Source organism: Dermacentor andersoni, chromosome 7 (assembly GCF_023375885.2).
Source record: "Dermacentor andersoni chromosome 7, qqDerAnde1_hic_scaffold, whole genome shotgun sequence".
NCBI lineage: Eukaryota > Metazoa > Arthropoda > Arachnida > Ixodida > Ixodidae > Dermacentor > Dermacentor andersoni.
This window is the reverse complement of record NC_092820.1, coordinates 2,489,858-2,512,500: the sequence shown is the minus strand read 5'-3', so window position 1 is coordinate 2,512,500 and position 22,643 is coordinate 2,489,858.

Sequence of the window (22,643 nt, the reverse complement as noted above, 5' to 3'; positions counted from 1 at the left end):
AACACAATCTGTTCTCACTAACACAGTGCATTGAAATAGCTGAAAAGGAACACAGACCCCTATGGCTGGCTTTTTTGGACATCAAGGGAGCCTATGACAGTGTACTTCAAGAGGGCTTGTGGGGCATTCTGGAAACTTTAGGAGTGCAAGATGGAGTAACCAATTTCTTAAAAGATATCTATAAAGGTAACCGGGTGATTATACAATGGGAAAAGCAGGTTTCGGAGCCTGTAATGATTTGGCGGGGGCTTAGGCAGGGGTGCCCATTGTCACTTCTGATGTTTGTGCGGTAGCTACAAGGTTTAGAGGCCAAAATACAGCAAAGCGGACTCGGCTTCAACCTATCATTTTTCAAACAAAGAAAATTGATTGAACAGTCATTACCAGGACTGATGTACGCGGATGATATTGTATTAATGGCTGACAATGCAGAAAATCTGCAGGAATTAATGGACATATGTGGTACAGAAGGAGACAGATTAGGCTTGAAGTTTAGCAAAGAAAAATCAGCAGTCATGATTTTTAATGATAACATTTGCGGCGAGCATAAGATACAGGAGGCCACGCTGGAGATAGTCGATAAATACAAGTACCTTGGGGTGTGGATAAATAATGGCATTGAGTATCTGACAGAGTACAAGAAATATCTAACGACTAAAGGTAACAGAAGTCCAGCGATTATGAAGAGTAGGGCACTGTGGAACTATAATAGGTACGAGGTAGTACGAGGGATATGAAAGGGGGTAATGATTCCAGGCCTGACTTTTGCCAATGCAGTTCTATGTATTAGAGCAGAGACCCGGCAACGTGGTGTGGGTAGGCTCGTTCTGGGAGCACATGGCAAGACACCAAATCTTGAGGTGCAGGGGGATCTGGGATGGTCTTCTTTCGAGGGCAGAGAGGCTAGTAGCAAGGTAGCATTTGAGGAGCGATTGAGAAAAATGGGGGAAATGCGGTGGGCTGGGAAGGTTTTCAGTTACTTATACTCGAGGAATGTTGACACGAGGTGGAGGAAGCGAACTAGAAAATTGACAAGCAAATACTTGGGCAGTAGCGGGGGGACAGGTAAGGAATCATCTGTCAAGAAAAAGGTTAAGGAGACAGAGAGGGGTATATGGAATACAGAGATGCAAACCAAATCGGCCATGGAGACATACAGGACGTTTAAGCAAGAAATAGCCAAAGAAAATATTTACGATAACTCTAAGGGAAGCTCATTGTTGTTTGAAGCCAGGACAGGTGTACTGCGGACTAAAACGTACCGAGCCAGATACCAGGAGATAGATTTGGTGTGCGAGGCGTGTGGAGAGGAGGAGGAAACGGCTGAACACCACCTGATACTTGCTTGTAAACAACTTCACCCTGCAGTTGAATCTAACGGGGAACTATTCAAAGCTTTGGGTTTTAAAGACAGTGAAAGTAAAATAGACTTTGAACAGGTAGAAATAACTAAACGGAGACTATCTGATTGGTGGATAATATCAACGCAAAAGTAAAGGAGGAAATACATAGGTATGCGTGCATATAGTACCATTAAAGGCTAGGTGGCGCGCGCCGCCGCCGCCCGATTCAAAGGGTTGAGCCTCAATCATTCATCCACCCATCCGTGCAGACTGCGCGTGTCGTCTGGTTCGCACATCAGTTTCATAGCGGTTGCGTCGGTTTCTATGTTTGCGTTTTCTGTCTTATTACAGCGTTGCGTGTTTGTTCTTGGTGTTGTCAAAGAGTGAGTGCGTAGCTGCTGTGTTTGTGTGCTTGTCATTACGAGAACTATGCGCTGGCGGTGAAAAAATAACGAAGCTAAAGAGAGAGTGCAAGGAGAGGACCTGCTTTGTGCCATTGTGTACAAGCGGCTACCGCTCGAACAAAGGGCGTGTATCCTTGTTCACTCCACCATCTGATACGAAGCGGTAGCAGAATGGGCACGAATGACCTGGAGAACGGACAGAAGGCCGGCACCAACTGCTGTGGTTTGTAAAAAACATTTCGAAAACAGCTTAGTCGAGCGCGCGTTCTCTATCACCGTAAACGGCGTTGTCCACGAGATTCCCCGCGATAAACCACGCCTGAAACCCTACGCTATACCCACGATATTTCCTGAGTATTCTAAGCATGAACCTTACTTTTCGTGAGTACCAGGGAAAAAAAACAAGAAAAAAGGAGCAGTAGTGCTTTGATTTACTATACTGTTATGTTGCACGAAAGATCACTGCCCAAAATTCTTGACCACAGTGTGCAGGCTTCCTTTGCGCAAGTAAAGCTGAAGCCGACGCTGCTTCACTATTGCACTACGCATTTTGACAATGGAGGCCTTGTCTATCTTTGTCAGACCTTGTCAACCGCTGTGAAGGCCGTGGAAGATGCTTTTACTGTGTTCTTTAGCAAAAACAAGTTACATGTAGCGAGTCTAGCTGATTTTTCAGGTCAGCTGCAGACACTGGCCTTTCCCCAACTAGGGTGCCCAGAGCATGAAAAACCAGCTTTGACAACACTTGTGAAGTTCTATGTTTTCTTGAGGTTTCGGGTTTTTTTTGTAAAAGGCATCAAAAATAGAGGGAAGCGCAAAGGCAACGGCAGAAGCTCTTTAAACTGCGTCACTGCCACTAGATCTATCTTCTTCATGTATGTGTGTGTGCATTATCTCATCTAGGGCTGTCTTATATGCCCGCGTTCGACTGTTGTTACGCGAGAATAAAATGTTTGTTATGCTTAAATGAAAGATCTGTTTCCCATTTTCGTTCACTTATATCAGACATAAAAAGAAATCTGCACGTGTGTACCAGGTATTAAAAAATGTATAGTACACAGAACATCGCGTGCAGTCCATTTTACAGGCAATTTTTTTTTGCTTATTATCCTATCCTCGTGGCCCAATGGCCGTTATGAGGAGATGGGTACATGGTTTACAAACAATCAAAAACATTCAAACCTATGAGGACAACAATAAGATATTAGGCAAAAATAGTAGCACGTAAAATAAAAAGAAAGGACAGCGAAATTCCAGTCATTTCAAATGATGATCGGTTACAGCGGTCTTGAATGGTTATGCATTAATATACCATTAATAGAACAGTAACGTACTCTTATAATTATTTTCCTTTATTAGAATAAACAATGTAACCTAAAACTTACCCTTAAAAAATTACGCTACCATCATCGCTAGAATAAAAAACAAGTGGCCTTAGCTATCGCCTAAGAGACACGAAGGCGAACGCCTTGTAAAGCCTATTGTAATTCACCTTATTCTTCCGTAATCCTCCTTTATCCACTGTAGTCCACCTTAATCCTCCTTAATGCAGATTATACCGCCTAATTCAACCTAATTTACCTTAATCCAATCACTAATCAATAATTAAATTTGCTATTCATTAATCATTTCTTATACACGGCTGGACATGCTTTGGTTCGCTTCTGGCCTTCCTTGGATCGCGTGACATGTTCTGTACCTCACAACACGACTTTGAAACATGGAGATCTAAGGCTTTAGACTTAAAAATTACATTTTCTGTTCGCCATCATAGAAACACGAGGTTCCCCGCTCGAAGCCGAGCTGAGCTAGCACAAGCTTTTCACACAAGCGACAACGGCTAAAGAAGCTTGTTGTAATCAAACAAACCCTAATCAGTAATCAGCTGCCCACATTTGAACTGTGCTGCTGCTATGGCTTAGTAAAAACAAAAAGCGAAGAAGCCCGCTTGCCGACGCTGTGGAAACACAGCGGGCTACGAAGACCGGATGGTTGCCGCGGCACCCACCTGCACTGCAGCGCTCCTAGCGGCAGCCGCCGGCATTCATTGCATCCGGTGCCACCCGGTAGGCCGCGGACGGCACACTAGCTAGTATATTCTAGGCACTATAGTACAAATGCAACTACGCATTCAGTGTTGCTGATTGTTGCGGTGTAGTTAAACATTTCACAAAATAGTCGCTTTCACGAAAGTGCCTGAAACTGTGAGTGTGACTTACGCTTCTATGCCATGTGAAACTTTGTCCCTGCAGCAAAACTTTTTATTTCCACTGTTGAAACGGTCCAATGAATATAAGCCATGACTCGCCACACATTGATATTGAAAATATTAACTTCTTTATTTGCGCAGTGATAGGTGCATGCAGGTTGTGCAGAGCTTCACATTGCATACAGTTATACTTATATATTGTCACGTGGTGGTGACGTTCAAGAACACAGTAGCAATACTGCGAAGAACAAAACTAACTTTTATTGGGCGAACCTGTGCCCACAAAAACAGGCTACACTTATAGCACAACAATAGCGGCGAACACTGTCGGCGATCGTCGAAAATCTGATCAGCGGGTCAAGCGCGTCGGCTTTTAAAGAACAGTCGTCGAATGTTCCAGACTAATCGTTCGGACCCGCGTGCCTTCCACAAAGTTCTACTCCATTCGCGTCAGGCGATGAAATCAGATAACATAAGGTTCGGCGACAACAGACAGCGGATAGAAGCATCGATAACTTTCCAGAAACTTCGGATACATGCAGGCGCGTCCCACGCTGTGCGATTACATTTGTCAGGCGGCGAAACGTGGTTGCCCGATAAAGATAAGTACACGTGTCAATACCCCCCTCTTAAAAAGCATCGTCCCGATGCTACAAATATGAGAGAGTGAAACACAAAATGACACTTATTAAACATAAGTAACAAAACAACGAAAAGAAACAAAGTCCAAAGGTCAGTTACGCGAAGTCCCTAAGTTCATTAACGCTGGTAGTACGGCTTGAGTCGCACAACGTGGACTATTTCAGGTCGTGAGCGGCGCCGCTGTGATAGCGAAATGCCGTCTGGCACGACCTCATAGTCCAGTGCGCCAATACTTCGGATGATCCTGTACGGTCCGAAATAGCGACGCAAAAGCTTCTAGCTCAGCCCTCGTCGGCGTATAGGGGTCCAAACCCAAACACGGTCACCGGGCTGGTACTCGACGAAGCGTCGTCGGAGGTTGTAGTGTCGGCTGTCGGTCCCCTGCTGGCTCTTGATCCGTAGGCGGGCGAGCTGTCGGGCTTCTTCGGCGCGCTGGAGATAGGTAGCGACGTCTAGATTCTCCTCGTCAGTGACGTGCGGCAGCATGGCGTCGAGCGTCGTCGTCGGGTTCCTGCCGTAAACCAGCTTAAACGGCGTGATCTGTGTTGTTTCTTGCACCGCCGTGTTGTAAGCGAATGTTACGTACGGCAGGACGGCATCCCAGGTCTTGTGTTCAACGTCGACGTACATTGCTAGCATGTCGGCGAGGGTCTTGTTCAGGCGCTCCGTGAGACCATTCGTCTGCGGGTGGTAGGCAGTTGTCCTCCTGTGACATGTCTGGCTGTATTGCAGAATGGCTTGGGTGAGCTCTGCTGTAAAAGCCGTTCCTCTGTCGGTGATGAGGACTTTTGGGGCACCATGTCGCAGCAGGATGTTCTCGACGAAAAATTTCGCCACTTCGGCTGCGCTGCCTTTTGGTAGAGCTTTAGTTTCAGCGAAGCGGGTGAGATAGTCCGTCGCCACGACGATCCACTTATTCCCGCATGTTGACGTCGGAAACGGCCCCAACAAATCCATCCCAATCTGCTGGAATGGTCGGCGAGGAGGTTCGATCGGCTGTAGTAATCCTGCTGGCCTTGTCGGTGGTGTCTTGCGTCGCTGACAGTCTCGGCATGTCTTGACGTAACGAGCGACGTCGGCGGTCAGACGCGGCCAGTAATACCTTTCCTGTATCCTCGACAGCGTCCGGGAGAATCCAAGGTGCCCAGCGGTTGGATCGTCGTGTAGGGCGTGCAGTACTTCTGGACGCAGCGCTGACGGTACAACAAGAAGGTAGCTGGCGCGGACTGGTGAGAAATTCTTCTTCACGAGCAGGTTGTTATGTAGCGTGAACGAAGACAACCCGCGCTTAAATGCCTTAGGGGCAACGTCGGTGTTCCCTTCCAAGTACTCGACGAGGCCTTTTAGCTCCGGGTCTGCTCGCTGCTGTTTAGTGAAGTCTTCCGCGCTTATTATTCCAAGGAAGGCGTCGTCGTCCTCGTCGTCTTGCGGCGGGGGATCGATGGGGGCACGTGATAAGCAGTCGGCGTCGGAGTGTTTTCTTCCGGACTTGTATATTACGGTGACGTCATATTCTTGCAGTCTGAGGCTCCACCGCGCCAGCCGTCCTGAAGAGTCCTTTAAGTTAGCTAGCCAACACAACGCGTGATGGTCGCTGACGACTTTGAATGGCCTGCCATAGAGGTAAGGGCGGAATTTCGCTGTAGCCCAAATGATGGCGAGGCATTCCTTTTCAGTCGTAGAATAATTGCCTTCCGCTTTTGACAGCGACCGGCTAGCATAAGATATCACCTGTTCAAGTCCGTCTTTCCTCTGGACTAGGACGGCACCGAGGCCTAGGCTACTGGCGTCAGTGTGGATTTCAGTATCGGCGTCTTCATCGAAGTGTGCAAGTACCGGCGGCGACTGCATGCGTCGTTTCAGTTCTTGAAATGCGTCGGCCTGCGGCGTTTCCCACTTGAACTCCACATCACATTTCGTTAGATGTGTTAGCGGCTCCGCGATGCGTGAGAAGTCCTTGACAAAGCGCCTATAGTAGGCACACATGCCAAGGAATCTGCGAACTGCCTTCTTGTCGGTTGGCTGCGGGAACTTTGCGATGGCAGCTGTCTTCTGTGGGTCGGGGCGTACTCCTGATTTGCTGATTACGTGGCCTAGGAACAAAAGCTCATCGTAAGCGAAGCGGCACTTTTCCGGCTTCAGAGTGAGCCCTGATGACTTGATGGCTTCTAACACTGTCGCAAGCCGCTTAAGGTGATCGTCGAAATTTCCGGCGAAGACGACGACGTCATCCAAGTAAACAAGACACGTCTGCCACTTCAATCCTGCTAAAACCGTGTCCATAACGCGCTGGAACGTTGCAGGCGCCGAGAACAGTCCAAATGGCATAACCTTGAACTCATAGAGGCCGTCTGGAGTGATGAAGGTGGTCTTTTCGCGATCTCTTTCGTCGACTTCTATTTGCCAGTAGCCAGACTTGAGGTCCATTGACGAGAAGTATTTAGCATTGCAGAGCCTATCTAATGCGTCGTCTATCCGTGGGAGGGGGTATACGTCTTTCTTCGTGATTTTGTTCAGTCGACGATAATCGACGCAGAAACGTAGAGTTCCGTCCTTTTTCTTCACTAAAACAACTGGAGACGCCCACGGGCTTTTCGACGGCTGGATGATGTTGTCGCGCAGCATTTCGTCGACTTGTTGTCTTATAGCTTCGCGTTCTCGCGTCGAAACTCGGTAAGGGCTCTGGCGGAGTGGTCGAGCGCACTCTTCGGTTATTATGCGATGCTTTGCGACTGGTGTTTGTCGAATCCTCGACGACGACGAAAAGCAGTCTTTGTATCGTCGAAGCAGACTTCTGAGCTGTTGCTGCTTAATCACGGGGAGACTTGGATTTATGTCGAAGTCTGGCTCGGGAACTACGGTCGTTGGGGAAGATGCGACAGAATCGGAGAGGACAAACGCATCGCTGGTTTCCTGAATGTCCTCGATGTATGCGATCGTCGTGCCCTTGTTGATGTGCTTGAACTCCTGGCTGAAGTTTGTCAGCAACACTTTCGTGCTTCCTCCGTGCAGTCGAGCGATCCCTCTTGCGACGCAAATTTCACCGTCGAGCAGTAGACGTTAGTCGCCTTCGATGACGCCTTCTACATCAGCGGGTGTTTCGGTGCCGACCGAAATAACAATGCTGGAGCGAGGCGGGATGCTCACTTGATCTTCGAGCACACTCAAGGCGTGGTGACTACGAGGGCTCTCCGGCGGTATCGCTTGATCTTCCGACAGCGTTATTGACTTCGAGTTCAGGTCGATGATTGCGCCGTGTTGGTTCAGGAAGTCCATGCCGAGAATGACGTCTCGTGAACACTGTTGCAGGATAACGAAGGTGGCAGGGTAAGCCCGGTCATGAATGGTAATTCTTGCCGTGCAGATTCCACTCGGCGTGATGAGTTGTCTTCCAGCGGTTCGAATTAACGGGCCTTCCCATGCAGTCTTAACTTTCTTCAATTGGGCTGCGATGGGTCCACTCATGACGGAGTAATCGGCTCCTGTGTCTACTAACGCGGTGACTGTGTGGCCGTCGAGAAGCACGTCGAGGTCGGTGGTTCTTTGTCTTGCGTTACAGTTAGGCCTTGGCGCCGGATCACGGCTGTGTCGCGTTGACCTGTGGTTGGTACGTGGCGTCGTCAGGTGGTCTTTCGTCAGCGTGTTCTTTCCTGCCAGACTTCGTCGGGATGGCGGTGTGTCGTCGTTGTTATGTCGTGGAGATAGTCTTTTCGGCGTCTTCGTCGGCGGCGGAGGATCTTCGTCAGTTCGACGAACAGCAACCGCACCTCCATCGGTTGCTGCTTTTAGTTTTCCGGATACGGGCTCGCTGACCGGCCCCGGGCTGGGCCAGTGTATGGTCGGCGCTGCGGCGACAGGTAGCGGCCTGGTGATGGCGAACGGGACGGTCGTCGAGAGCTCCACTGAGTAGCGGCGAGGTAGTCGGCGATATCGCCAGGGCGTTCACCTTGCTGCGGGCGTGGAGCGTTCACGGCGAAACCTCGCAGTCCCATTTCCCGGTACGGACATCGTCGGTAGACGTGACCCGCTTCCCCGCAGTCGTAGCAGAGCGGGCGGTGGTCAGGAGCGCGCCAAACGGCGGTCTTCCTCAGGTAGCTGCGCTGGGCGACGGGTGGGCGTGCTGGCGGCGGCGGTGGTCGACGGAATTGCGTCGTTGCACGGCCCTGGCGTGGTCGCGGAGGGGGACCTTGACGGCGTGCGACGGCGGCGTATGTCATCGCTTCTGGTTGGGGCTGCGGTAATTGTGGTTGCAGCTCGGGAACTCCAAGCGATCGGTGCACCTCTTCTTTGACGATGTCGGCGATCGAAGCCACTTGGGGCTGCGACGAAGGCAGGACCTTGCGCAGTTCTTCGCGCACAATGGCCCTGATGGTCTCCTGAAGGTCGTCCGAACCCAGTCCTTGGATGGCGTACTGCGGCGTGAGCCCCTGGCGGTTATATTGCCGGGTGCGCATCTCCAGAGTTTTCTCGATCGTCGATGCCTCTGCAGAAAACTCAGCTACGGTCTTCGGCGGGTTACGAATAAGTCCTGCGAAAAGTTTTTGCTTGACGCCCCGCATCAGGAAGCGGACTTCTTTCGCTTCTGGCATTTCCGGGTCGGCGTGCCGGAAAAGACGGGCCATCTCTTCCGTGAAGAACGCGATCGTCTCGTTTGGCAGCTGCACTCTGGTTTCTAGTAGTGCTTGGGCTCGCTCTTTTCGCACGACGCTTGTAAACGTTTGCAAGAAGCCGCTTCGGAACAGGTCCCACGTCGTTAAGGTGGCTTCTCGATTCTCGAACCAGGTCCTGGCGGCGTCTTCCAGTGCGAAATAGACATGCCGCAGCTTGTCGTCGCTGTCCCAACTGTTAAACCTAGCGACCCTCTCATACGTCTCGAGCCAGGTTTCCGGGTCCTCAAATGTTGATCCTCGGAACGTCGGAGGTTCCCTGGGCTGCTGCAGCATGATGGGGGACGCTGGGGCTGCCATTGGGGTTGCCTTGTCCACAATCGTCTTGGTCTTCTCAGGTAGAAGTCCGTGCTCCGGGGGCAGCTGTTGAAGACGGCGGCTTGCTCGATGCTCCGGGACTACGTTGGTGTTCTCTTTGCGGTCCGGGCTTGGATCACGGCTTGTTGGGGGCGTCCGGTACATGAACGAAAAGCACCTCCACCAGATGTCACGTGGTGGTGACGTTCAAGAACACAGTAGCAATACTGTGAAGAACAAAACTAACTTTTATTGGGCGAACCTGTGCCCACAAAAACAGGCTACAGAGATGTCACGTGGTGGTGACGTTCAAGAACACAGTAGCAATACTGTGAAGAACAAAACTAACTTTTATTGGGCGAACCTGTGCCCACAAAAACAGGCTACACTTATAGCACAACGATAGCGGCGAACACTGTCGGCGATCGTCGAAAATCTGATCAGCGGGTCAAGCGCGTCGGCTTTTAAAGAACAGTCGTCGAATGTTCCAGACTAATCGTTCGGACCCGCGTGCCCTCCACAAAGTACTACTCCATTCGCGTCAGGCGATGAAATCAGATAACATAAGGTTCGGCGACAACAGACAGCGGATAGAAGCATCGATAACTTTCCAGAAACTTCGGATACATGCAGGCGTGTCCCACGCTGTGCGATTACATTTGTCAGGCGGCGAAACGTGGTTGCCCGATAAAGATAAGTACACGTGTCAATATAACCACTTATAATGGTCCCAGATATAACGATCTATCGGTTATAATGGGCACATTTCAGTGCATTTACAGTTTTCTAACCCTCCCTGTGGAAACTGTTTCCAGATATAACGAACGCATTTTAAATCTCTGTACTGCTACAATAAATGATTCGAACCTGGTCTCGATAAAAAGAGGGCACACACAAAGGGCCAAAGCACGGAAGCGCGACCAAACTTGGCAGCGTGCGCCTCGCTCCAGTCTAACCGCGACGATACCACGGCCTTCGCGACGAGCGACCACATCGCACGGATTTCGGATGCCGCAAAGAAGGTCGTGCGTTTTCGAGGCACTCCTCAAGGGCGAAGTGTCGCGCACAGCACGAACAGCATGATGTAGGGATTAAGCTGGCGCGTGCGCCAGCTTAAGCCCTACATCTTAAGCCCTACAGCTTAAGCCTACAGCTTAAGCCCTACAGCTTAAGCCCTACTGAGTCCTGGTCTTCTGCGCCTTGCCTTTACTACTTCAAGCATGAACCAACTTGCCTAAGCAAGAGTTTTACTTGAGCATATTTCTTGTACATTGGGCCCTTTCTTTCAACAAAGCTTTCGCACCGATCCTGCCATTTTGTGCGTCAACCTGATCGCCGTCTCAGCTTGCCAGTCTCGAGTGGTGCCGGTCCTGTCGTTTGTGTTCTTCTTCCTGAGTCCTGGTCTTCTGCGCCTTGCCTTTACTACTTCAAGCATTATGCCTGTTTGAACGATTCGAAATGACCATCCATGTCTTTCCACCATGGCAACGGCAACTCAAGCGTTCCTGTCGATACGGTGCGAGTTGGTGAGAATGCTGCACCATGCGCTGCTGCCGCGCTAAAGTTGCAAAGGGTTGGGAGTTACTATGCTGTTATCAGGAGATCACGGTTTGGCGACGCCTCGTTTACGCGTTGCCGATTCCTGATAACGGTTCGCGCTGATGTTTTACCTTTCGAACATCGCTTTTTTTTTTTGCCCGAAGCGACATAACATAATTTTACAGCGCTTGTGCGTCTAAAGCCCAGTCATATTGCCGATACCATTGCAGAATGGCGGCATGCTGCAGTAGTTTCCGAAGTTTTCGATTCCGGCCAACTGTCCCTCTGGTAATATATCGCAAGCTCCCGAATAAAAAATGGTGGCTGCGCTTGCAATTTCGAAGTGATAGGAACCAGGCGGCGTTTTGAAAGGTCACCAGCGTAGTGCGCCGTCGCCAGCACAGCTACGCGACGGCGCATTTTTTTCTTGAGATAGACGTTTCTAACAGAAGTTTGCAGCTGGGTGCGGGAAAGCACCAGGAAGAAAAATGACCATGAAAATATGGTTTTGGACCAAAGTGCTACTGAATTGTAACTGCTGAAACCAGCTTCTATGTGGTTAATATTTTAGCGTGTTTAAGGGCAACTCCATATACAGTAAAAGCTCGTTAATTCGAAATCTGCGAGGATGCTGCGAAAATTCGAATTTTACAAAATTTGAACTAATGAAAGCCAGAGAAAAAAAATCGCTCAGGTAAAGCGCGTATATAGTCCTATGTAGCGTGCGAACGCGTGCGTACATGCAACGTCACGTTGGCAAGAACAAAGACGTCTATGAATAAAGAGAAAATCAGACATCCACCCGTTGGTAGGAATTGCTACAAAGGAAACCCCTACGGGTTCCTCGAAAGAAAAGCCTCATAGCTGAAGAACAATTCGTCCGGGACTCGAACCCGGGACCACCGCCTTTCCGGGGCAGCCGCTTTACCATCTGAGCTAACCAGGCGGCTAGCAGATGGCAGGGCGAAGTCGAATTTGTCGACAGCACGAAGCAATTTTCTCTTTATTCTAGTACACTATACCAATATACAAACTTAGAGAAGGGAAACTGTACCTTTCACAGTGCAACGGAAATAAGAGTAGCGGTGGCGTTGTGAACTAAAGTATGCGACTGAGGGTGGCGCTGGCAAAATCAAAACTAATATCATCATCATTATGTAGTGAGCAATATGGCCGCTACGGTAGCAGCTGCTGGGGTTCGTTGCGCTGCTCATTCGCTGGTTTTGGGCGTTTTGCTACCGCTTTCGGAGCGGTGTTCGTGTCTACGATACTCTAAAACCTTACCTACGATACGATACCTTACCTACGAACCTTACGATACTCTAAAACCAATACCTTTATTATATCGCCAAGTGATCGAGAGGCCTCAACTGGCAAGAAAACACGTCAGACAAGTTAACTTACATTGTTTATTGTCAATCGTGAATGAAGCAGTACATGCCCACAATTTTCGTACAAGTTAGGTGGAGCTAATGCTGTCAGTCACTGAGTTTACAACATACAGAAACACAGATAGCAATCTTTTTAACGGAATTGAAAGCTGAAATCGAGCGAAGTTTTCTCATCGTGTTTGGCGTGCCGCTAAAGCAACGACAACGATATTGTGCTCCGGTACACTCGTACTTGTGTTGTGTACAGGGCTGTTTGACGTGTTTCATACTGTACGTATGTTGTCTGCATTCGACGATTTCAGCTAGATTAAAAAAAAGGAAACATAAGAAGTCCTCGGCAAAGTCAGTAAGGTAAGCTTAAGCTGCAATATTACATTGTTTTCATAACATATTGGCGATAGGCACGAAGTGTAGAGAAAAAGAAACATTATGCTAAATTTTAGATCACATATTGTATGTTCTGCATACTTCTGCTGCACATTTAGTGCTCAGGCGCAGCAGTAAAGGCCTTGACACAAGTGGACTACTCTTAGGAAGGTGAGGAACGTTGCGGAGACGACAGCGCTTACAAGGTCCTCTGCAAATATTGTGTATAAACAAGGACACTAAATAAACATATAAGTATGCCCAATTAATGCTCACAGATCCTTGTAAAATGCAATTTACGGTTTCATGTTGAAGAAACATCTCGGTTTGCATGTTCAAAAAATGCAGAAAGGCTACCAGGAGATGAACACTTCAGTTGAGTAACAGAGGTGAGCAAGGGAAGCATCAGCCTGCAGCCAACGTTTCAACAATCAAACATATTTGTGAGGGCCGTGACGAAGATAAGTTCCCATGCTGAGGCTTCCCTTGCTCGTCCACTGTTGATTGGATGAATGTTAAGCCAAACTTATATTTATTTTTAAATTTATATTTTATTTAAGTACATTTCATAAACTTTTTTGTGAACACACTGTCCTCAGGTATGTCATCTGCTGTTTGAAAAGAAAGAAAATTTGATTTTATTGGTTTGTCGTGTTTGAGAAGTGTTGAGTAGGCCTGTGTGAAGTTGCCTGTTCTAGCCATCTCTTAGGGTGTAGGGCTAGCCTAGTTACTCATTTGATTCAAACTGTACATGAGCCTTTTGCAGTTAACAAATCAAACCTGCAATATCCAGATCCAATTCTAATCCTATCACTTACCATCTGTACAATGTTCCCTTAGATTTCATGTGCTATAAATATATTGGTGTACATGTTACAAATACCTTAAGTTGCACCAATATGGAGTGTCATTAACAATGCTATTCAGCTGCTCGGGTACTTACAGTGCAACTTTTCCAAAGCACTGTCTACTTTAAAACTACACCTTTACAAGATGCTAATACGTTCAAAACTTGAATATGCATCTGCAGTATGGGATCCCAGTCGCGTTAGTCTTGTTACTTCACTTGAACTAGTACAAACTTACTCTGCTCGTTTCATTCTTTCTAATTATAACCATACGGCGAGTATAACCTTAGTCAAACTAACCACCACTTATTCCCCTAGCTAATCGCTGCAGTCGCCATGTTTCGCTATTTCATAAAATTTTCCATCATACCACACTTCACGACGACTTCACACTGCGGCCTCAAGTACATTTCAAACTGCATCGATCACCGCAGTATTGCAGGGGTTGATTCTATGTTACACGAAGTCTTTCTTTCAATCTTTCATCCCCCGCACATCTCTGGAATGGAACCACCTTCCCTCAAGTATTGTAGCCATCACCGATAACAAACGTTTTTTGCAAAACATGAGCTAACATTGTATAATCAGGAGAATGATTGTATTACCAGAACTCACTGCTCTTGTTCCTTTGTTTTACTCTACTGCTTTGTACCCACTCCCCTCTTTAATGGCATATGACTCTGAGTGTACTTTAAATAAAAAATATAATAATAAAGTGAAGAGTGACTGCCAGAGTTTCAGTGAACATGAAGCATCATTTCCTCAAAATTGCACTGAGCGGTTTTGAAGGCACAAAAATTATTTGCAGTTTCATGTAACAAATTAACGCTATTAGGGAGCATGTGATACTTGGTGGTAATGTCCGTCAATCTGATTTGCAAATAGCAGATGACAGAGTTTGTGCATTACCAAGTAGGAGCTTGCTACATGACGAGAAAAGAAACAAGCTGGGACTCAACTTGTAACTTCTCCAATTTTCATAAAACGCCCTTAAAATCAAGCAAGCTTGTATGTCAAATTTTAGCATTCACGCTCGGTACCATACAAAACTGTAGACTGCTGCTTTCCTGATAGCGCTGACAGCCCTCTATCTGGTAAACTTGCAAACATTTCATGGTGAGGCACGTAGTTCAAGAGGACCTGTTGTCATTATGGTGACCGTTGAGCTTCTCATGGCTTGGCGTGGGTAGCTTGCTAACCAATAATCTCTCTTTCGTACTTTCTCAAAAGAGAAATCATGAAGCCATGACAAAGATGCAAGCAAAGAATGGTGAAACAAAAGTTTGTCCAATTAATGAGCAAATCACACTTCTAGTTAAAGTGTTCAGAAGCATACCTTGCGAGGATTCTGGCTCTGTGGTGACAAATTCACGTTTGACTTGTACGTCCAGCGACAATACAGTAGAAAGGGGTGATCAAGTATGAGCAACATTTGGAGGCTGGAGGCAAAAGAAGAAAGCCTCAATTACTATGGTGGAGGCATGGGTGAGTATTTGATTCATGTATGGCTAAGAACAGTGCACAAAACGCTCCATGAAAGAAAAGCACACACACACACACAACACTGTTTTGAGCGTGCATTTCTTTCAATGGTGTGCTTGTGCAGGCTGTGCTTAGTGAAACCTCGATTAATTTTTTTGCCAGCTACAAGGTAATAAACACAGTAATTTTATTATGTATGAAATGATATTAATCAAACTGTATCACCGGAAGTACGCTTGCACTAATGTGCTCTGAATTTATCGCAGTGTATCATTCATGCAGACAGAGCCAAAACTATTTTTGATATTGTACTCCGTGCTAGGAATTTTAGCAACGTGTCAAAATAATTGTTTGAGTTGCCTTTGAAGCGAAAGAACTTTACTGTGATTTTCCACTTTGAAAATAAATTTCATTATAGGAATCTGTTTTATCCACCTCGCACCCGAAGAAGTTGAAAGTGCGAAGCAGTTTTTGTACTCACCGGTGCACACAGCCAGAGGCTGCAAGGTTAATCCGTTTCTTGAGTAGTTTCCAGACTGACTGCTCGGTTCCAGCGACGAGTTTTCACGCTAGCTAGTACATTTTTTTCAGGCAACCCGTCATTGCGCGGTGTCAGGATTGGGGGCTCAATCCCGTCGCTCGTGATCCATTGTCAAGATTGGAGTCCGGCATGAATTAGAAGGTAGCTGGCCCATGCCGTCGTCCAACTTATACACGCTGAGGACGTTGATGAAGGGAAGCACTGCTTCTCATCGAGAACGAGGAATATGGGTTTATTTACAATATTTATATCAGTCTAACATGACTGTTTGAGAAAGTACATCAGTCTAACATGACTGCTTGAGAGAGAGTGTCAGTCCAACCTGACTGCTCGAGAGAAGTGTGTCGAGCATCCGCACCACAGCAGTTTTTAAACACTCGGTCCTCCCGCGATAGAAGGCGACCCGAACGTTCGTTTACTCATTGTAAACTAGCCGCCTCTCCGCAGGACGGCCCACACACACAAAGGCACCCACGTTCGAATGTCCGGAGCCGTCGTCAGAGGGGCCCCGTAGAACTCGGAGCCGTTCCGGGTAGCGCGTTGGGGAGTTTGGGAACAATAGTTGGCCCGCCGAACTCATTCCGTCACAAAGTCGCTTTAGTCACGCTGTGGCTAGAAGTTCGCGGCGTCGCTCCCGGAATGCGGCCGTCACAGTTCAAGTGGGTGGCAATCTTGCATTGCAGCTCGCCATTCTTAACAGCGCCGGGATGTTGCTGTCATAGTCGCAAGCGGGTGGCAATCTTGCACGGTAGCTGGCCATTCTTAACAGGGGCCAGAGGCGGCAGATCACCGACGACGGAAGCCGTGTATGTAGCCATTACGCCAGTAAAACACGGCAGCTGATAAAATTCACTGTCTTTAAACACGTTCGCCTGGTAATGGCTATTGAATGTCGGACGCACAAACTGGCTGAGATGTTATTGTTGTCTAATTAAAACGAATCTGAGTGATGCTGCACAAAAGAAACGACCACCCAGTTCGCAAATATAGCCGCCGTACAATTGGAATCGATAAACGGCACGGACTGCAATCGATACCAGTGGGCTGCTGCTTATCACACGTCAGTGAGATCTCAAAACCTTTATTCAAGTAATAAAGCACATGTTTTAATAACTTAAATTTAATAAAAACAATTGTGTATTTATTTTGCAAAAAATTGCACGTTAACTATGTTTGACAGTTATTATATGTACATTTATAGTTCCAATAGGATGGATGGATGGATGGATGTTATGAGCATCCCCTTTGGAACGGGGCGGTGGGTTGCGCCACCAAGCTCTTGGTACTATGCTGCCTAATATTCTACCTAGGTTAACCAATGAAAAAAGAAAAAAAATTAGCCGCGTTAAGCGCCCCTAGCAGGAAAAATACAAATTAAAGTATGTGACCAAATTACAGTAGCTCCACTTGCGCGCTTATGCTAGAACGCGCCGCGGTTTATTTTTCGCCCTCTGTGGCGATCGCTGGAACTTGAGAATGTGCGGGGCCTGGTTACCCCACAGAGCACCTATACAAACTTAGAGAAGGGAAACTGTACCTTCCACAGTGCTACGGAAATAAGCGTAGCGGTGGCGTCGTGAACTAAAGTATGCGACCACAGATGGCGCTGCACCACAGGAAACGGAAATGTGCTTGCTGCGGTAAAGCTAGGGAAACTACGGAGCATGTTTTATTAGAATGTGAAGACGTCTACCCAGCGGTCGATTTAGGCACCACTGGCCTCCTTGAAGCCCTTGGGTTCAGAGGTAGCAGTGGTAAAGTAAACATGTCCGCAATAGACCCGAACGTAAGAGGCGACTGGAAGATTGGTGGAAGAAAAGTAGGGAAACGACAAAAGACGGGGTCGTACAAAAGCACAGTTCGCAATAGGGGATCAGAAAAGTTGGGCGTGGTAGTTCAGAGTGTGTTTTTTTCTTTTTTCATTGTTTAACCTAGGTAGGATATTAGGCAGTATACTAGCAAGAGCTTGGTGGCGCAACCCACCACCCCGTTCCAAAGGGGACGCTCATAATATCCATCCATCCATCGGAGGGGTCAGGAAAGCAGTCCAAGAGCTGGAAGGAAATTGGACAGCCAAGTTCGAAGAGCTGAAAGCAGACCTGAGGGAGGAGCGAGAGAAGCGGGTAGCTTTGCAGGCGAAAGTAGCCGAGTTGGTCAAGGTGGAAGCGGTCCAGGCCGCGCAATTAGTAAGAACCGTGGCCGAGCTTGGAGAAGAGAGGGAAAGGAGAGCAGAAGTGCATAGGTGGCTCGATGCGCTTGAGACGCGGGCAGCGGAGAATGATGGGTGGGGATACCAAGCCGGTGGCAAAAGCACAGAAAGTAGGGTAGACCCTACAGGGGAAGTGGAAGGCAGGGAGCCACAGCAAGTGGGAGTCGGCTCGCTGCCGGTGAATCGGCATAGTTATTGGCGGCGAGGAGGGACGGAGTCGCCATCTATCGGAAGCGTCTCGCTGGCGTAGTATGAGGGGTCACGCGGCGCGCTCCTCATAGGTTTTGCTGTCAGCGCTCACTGAAAACACCACGCGCGAGCTCTCCCGGACATTTCTGTAAGTACTTTCGAAACGAGAGAAGTTTTTTTACTGTCTAAATAATAATCTTGGGCAAACTGAAAGCGCAGAATCGTTTACAGACGCTATCTCTATACCGAATACGTACAGTGAACGCCACTGCGCGCGGTCGCCGCGATAGAGTCTCCCGAACCGGCTGCTTGCGTGAAAGGTAGGTAAGCGCTGAGAACAAACGTGTGAAATATGCTTTTATAGTGTTTGTATAACTAAATGGAGCGTAATAGATTGAAGCCTCAATGCAGTGATCGCACAGATTAGCAGCGACCGACTGCGCGTCTGCATGCTTGTCCGCGCACTGTTTCGCTTTCGCCGCGTGCGCGCTTTCACACCGTGCAATGAGCTTTAGGCCGCAGAATATGAGCATTTGACAGTATACAAGCAACCTTTGTTGCGTGGGCGCTATCAGAGCTGTTAAAAAATAATTTCATTGTAGAGACTTCGACGCCTACGGGGACTGTGATGTGCCGTCGAGGCGATTCAATCTTTTTTTTTTCTTCTAAATTCTTGGACGTTCCAATATTATTTCTCGAGTTGCGTCGCACTGTACGTTTATCGGTGTTCTCAGCGTGCGATTTTCCGCTGCTTCTCTTTGGTAATCCAGTGCATTAATTCATAACACAAACATGACCATATCCCATGCTTTTTTTTAATGTGCTTTTACCACTCCATTTCCACTCCAGTGAACTTGCCAGTATCTATAGCATCGACAACTTCATAGACAAAACCGTCATGACATTAGTCGGGCAGCGGACTTGGGCGAGCGTCTCAGTGCGCGTTTTCCGAACATCGCAGACCCGGCGCCGTAGCAGAAATCTTCCTCGCGTCTGTGCTTGTTGCATACCCGAGTTGTAGCCGATGACTGTTTGCCGGTTTTATGTTTCGCGAGCCAAGCTTCACGCAGCTTCTTGTCCTGCGGCTACGTGTGAATAAGGCTGACACCGGGCTCCGTTGCGTACGTCCGGCACTGCGGCACTGAGCAGTAGCCTACCATGTTGCGCGCCTTCGAAGGCAGCCACTACCTATTGTAGTGCTTTCAAGCGTTGTAAAGGAGACACTCGAAGTGGGAAAATCTCGCCACTAATGAGGACCGCATCGTACGAGGGAATTTAAACTCTCGTTTTCAGCTCGCTTCGGCGCTCCCGAAGCAGTCGACGCGGCCGCTATGTCCACGTGATCCCTAATAGCACGTCACGACGACGGTGGCGCCAGCTTTTCCAGTGGTGGAGCTCGAGGCCAAGCAGCGCAACACGGCCCGAGTGAGGCGACGCTGCAGCCGCAGGAGCGCCAGCGAGCCCGAGGAGAGGAGGGTAACAAGCTAACCCCAAGGAATGAGCTCATAGCCAATGATAAGCATAACCTGGAAGTTAGGAGGGAGGGAAGGAATGCCCTAGTACTTACCGGTGGTGATTCAAATATGAGGAGGTGCAAAAGAGCTATAATGGAGCGTGCAAAGGGTGATAAGCGGGTAGCAGTCGGGACGTTCCCAGGCAGGACGATGGACGCAGTACTGAGAGAAACAAAAAGCGAGCTTTCTGAGAACGTTGCAGAGCGCACTTTGGTAGTGGTAGCGGCGCGGCTAAATGATGTCTTGAATGGTGAAGCTGCAAAAGTAGTGGAAAGATTAGCGGAGGGAGTTGACGATTTAAGGGCGATAGCACAGCAAGTCCAGATCGTGGTATGCACAGTGCCGGAGGTGCAAGTTCTTGTATGGGGTCACACTCAACGTGACCACGACAGAAATTTGCAATCCGTCCTCTCTAGGATAAGTAATGCTGGCATGCAGCTTAACCACAAGCGCGTATTCAGTGTCCCAGAATTAACTTTCCTAGGACATAAAATTTCCGCAAACGGCATTTCGCCGATGGATAGTAAGATTCAGGCAATTGTGGAGGCACCACAGCCTAAGGACAAAAATGCTCTACATTCATTTCTGGGCCTCACGGGATATTATGCTAAATTTATCCCGCAGTATGCCGACGTAGTGGAACCAATAAAGAAACTCCTAAGGCAAGGACAAGCCTTTCTCTGGGATCGGGATACTGAATGCAGCTTCCAGGCAATTAAAGACGTACTTGCATCACGCCCGGTGGTACGCATGTTTCAACCGCATCTGCCTATTGTTGTGACGGTTGATGCTTCTGACGTTGGCATAGGAGCCGTCCTACAGCAAAAATGCAGAAATGAGCTCTTTACAGTAGCTTTTGCTTCTCGTATGTTATCTTCCGCTGAACGACGGTACTCCGTAGGCGAACGGGAAGCATTGGCACGTCTGTTTGCGTGTGAACACTGGCATGTTTACTCACCCGCCGCGGTTGCTCAGTGACTATGGTGTTAGGCTGCTGAGCACGAGGTCGCGGGATCTAATCCCGGCCACGGCGGCCGCATTTCGATGGGGGCGAAATGCGAAAACACCCGTGTGCTTATATTTAGGTGCACGTTAAAGAACCCCAGGTGGTCGAAATTTCCGGAGTCTTCCACTACGGCGTGCCTCATAATCAGAAAGTGGTTTTCGCACGTAAAACCCTATAATTTAATTTTGGCATGTTTACTTGTGGGGTCGACAGTTCACTCTACGAACTGATCACCATGCTCTAGTCACATTGCTATCTTCAAAGGGTCCTGGACAGCGACCATTAAGAATTTCAAGGTGGAATGCAAGATTGCTATACTATTACAATTTCTCCATTCAGTACTGCAAAGGTGACCAAAATGTCATTGCGGACGCATTTTCACGCCTACCTGTCCCTCCCGAGTGTAAATCAGCACTATAGTCGCATGCAACTTTAGAAAAAAGGGGGCGTTTGCTCCTCCGAGGCGGATGCACACGAGCATCCACCAATGGGCGCGCACTCTGGACCGACGTCATGCGCCGGACGGCTGGTCACCCCGCCAGCGGAGATGGCCGCCCGGGCTTCGAACTGGGCCAAGCCGCGTCAGCTGTCCGTGTCAACGCCTCGTCACAGTGAATTCCGAAACTGTTTGTGATTGTCTATCATGCCGGAAATATTACTGCGAGCTTACGATGCGGCATTTGTGCCACGTGCGTTTATTCTAAGCCGTGATCCGGCGAAGAAACATTGCAGCGAGCATCGCTGACGCTGCGCTACGCTTTGCCTGAAAACAGAATCCCACGACAACCGCTGCAAACACACATCCTGCCTGTCAGTTCCCTGTCTTTATTTCGCTCCCGAGTGAAGTTACGACGAGAAAACTTTGCCAAAGTCTGGTGCCTAGTGTCAGTGGCGGGTGTGTTCGTGTACTGTGTCGCGGCGTTTCTCGTCGGACGAGGTGAAGTGATGGAGCAAACCATTCTCAGGAGAAATGAGGAAAGTGTGCGCGCATGAAACAAACCTACGAGCGTCTCAACAGAAAATATTTGCAAAGGAAGCCTCCAACGCAACGATTTGTCGCCGTCAACTTAGCGTGAACAATCGTTGTCAGCAATTAGATAGCCGAGCGTCTAACGGCGGTGTTCGAGCGTTGTGTAGTAGCACTGTCGATTGATTGCTTTCCACCAGTGCTCACCGCACGCGCACGCTGTGGAATGCGTGCTGTGGCACAGTCACGCATAAGTTGTGTTGCCAGCGCTCGATATGGTTTCCCACAACATAGCTTCGCGCTGCTTTTCGATTCTCGTGATATGTTGAAATTAAAAATTCCCAAGACAGTGTTAAGAGAACGGTTAAAAAAAACATACGAGAAGGTAGGCACAGCAGCTTTTGAACCCGCTCCTATAATACCTCTACCCACGTCTGTTTGTAAATGTGTGTATGTGTTCTTGCGTTTGTAATTTTTTTTTATTTCCAGCATTTCTTTATATTTGAGTTTTTCTTAGTTTTCGCGTTTGTGTGCCTGCTTCCATGCGTGTTTGCGCTTACTCTTCTTTCTGTCCTTTTATTTTATATTAGCATTTGTTTTTGCTAGTTTTCTTTCAGCAAAGTCTTTACACGTTTTCATTAACCAATCTCATTCAAAGCACTAACTCCTGTACACTGCAGGGCTGGCCTCTTCCATCATTAAGACCTTTCTCACTGCTCTACCTCGTCTTCTCAATCTGCCTACTCGCTGTGTTTTCTGTCCTTGCTTCTTGTGTTGTTGCTGCAATGTGATTAACCAAATTGCTCAAAACAAATTTTGATCGCCTATGAAAACAGAAAGGTTTAGAGATACATTTTCTTAAAAGCGTCATGTGGGTTGCACAGTAACTTTGCCCCTTAACTGTGTTCATGTTTATGCATCAGTGCATGTAGCAGCTCACCAAAAGTGCGCATGAAAGGCTGCATATTGCGAAACAACACCTTGCTATGCTGTTGCATTTTGCATGCATTTTTCATGCATAGAATCCTG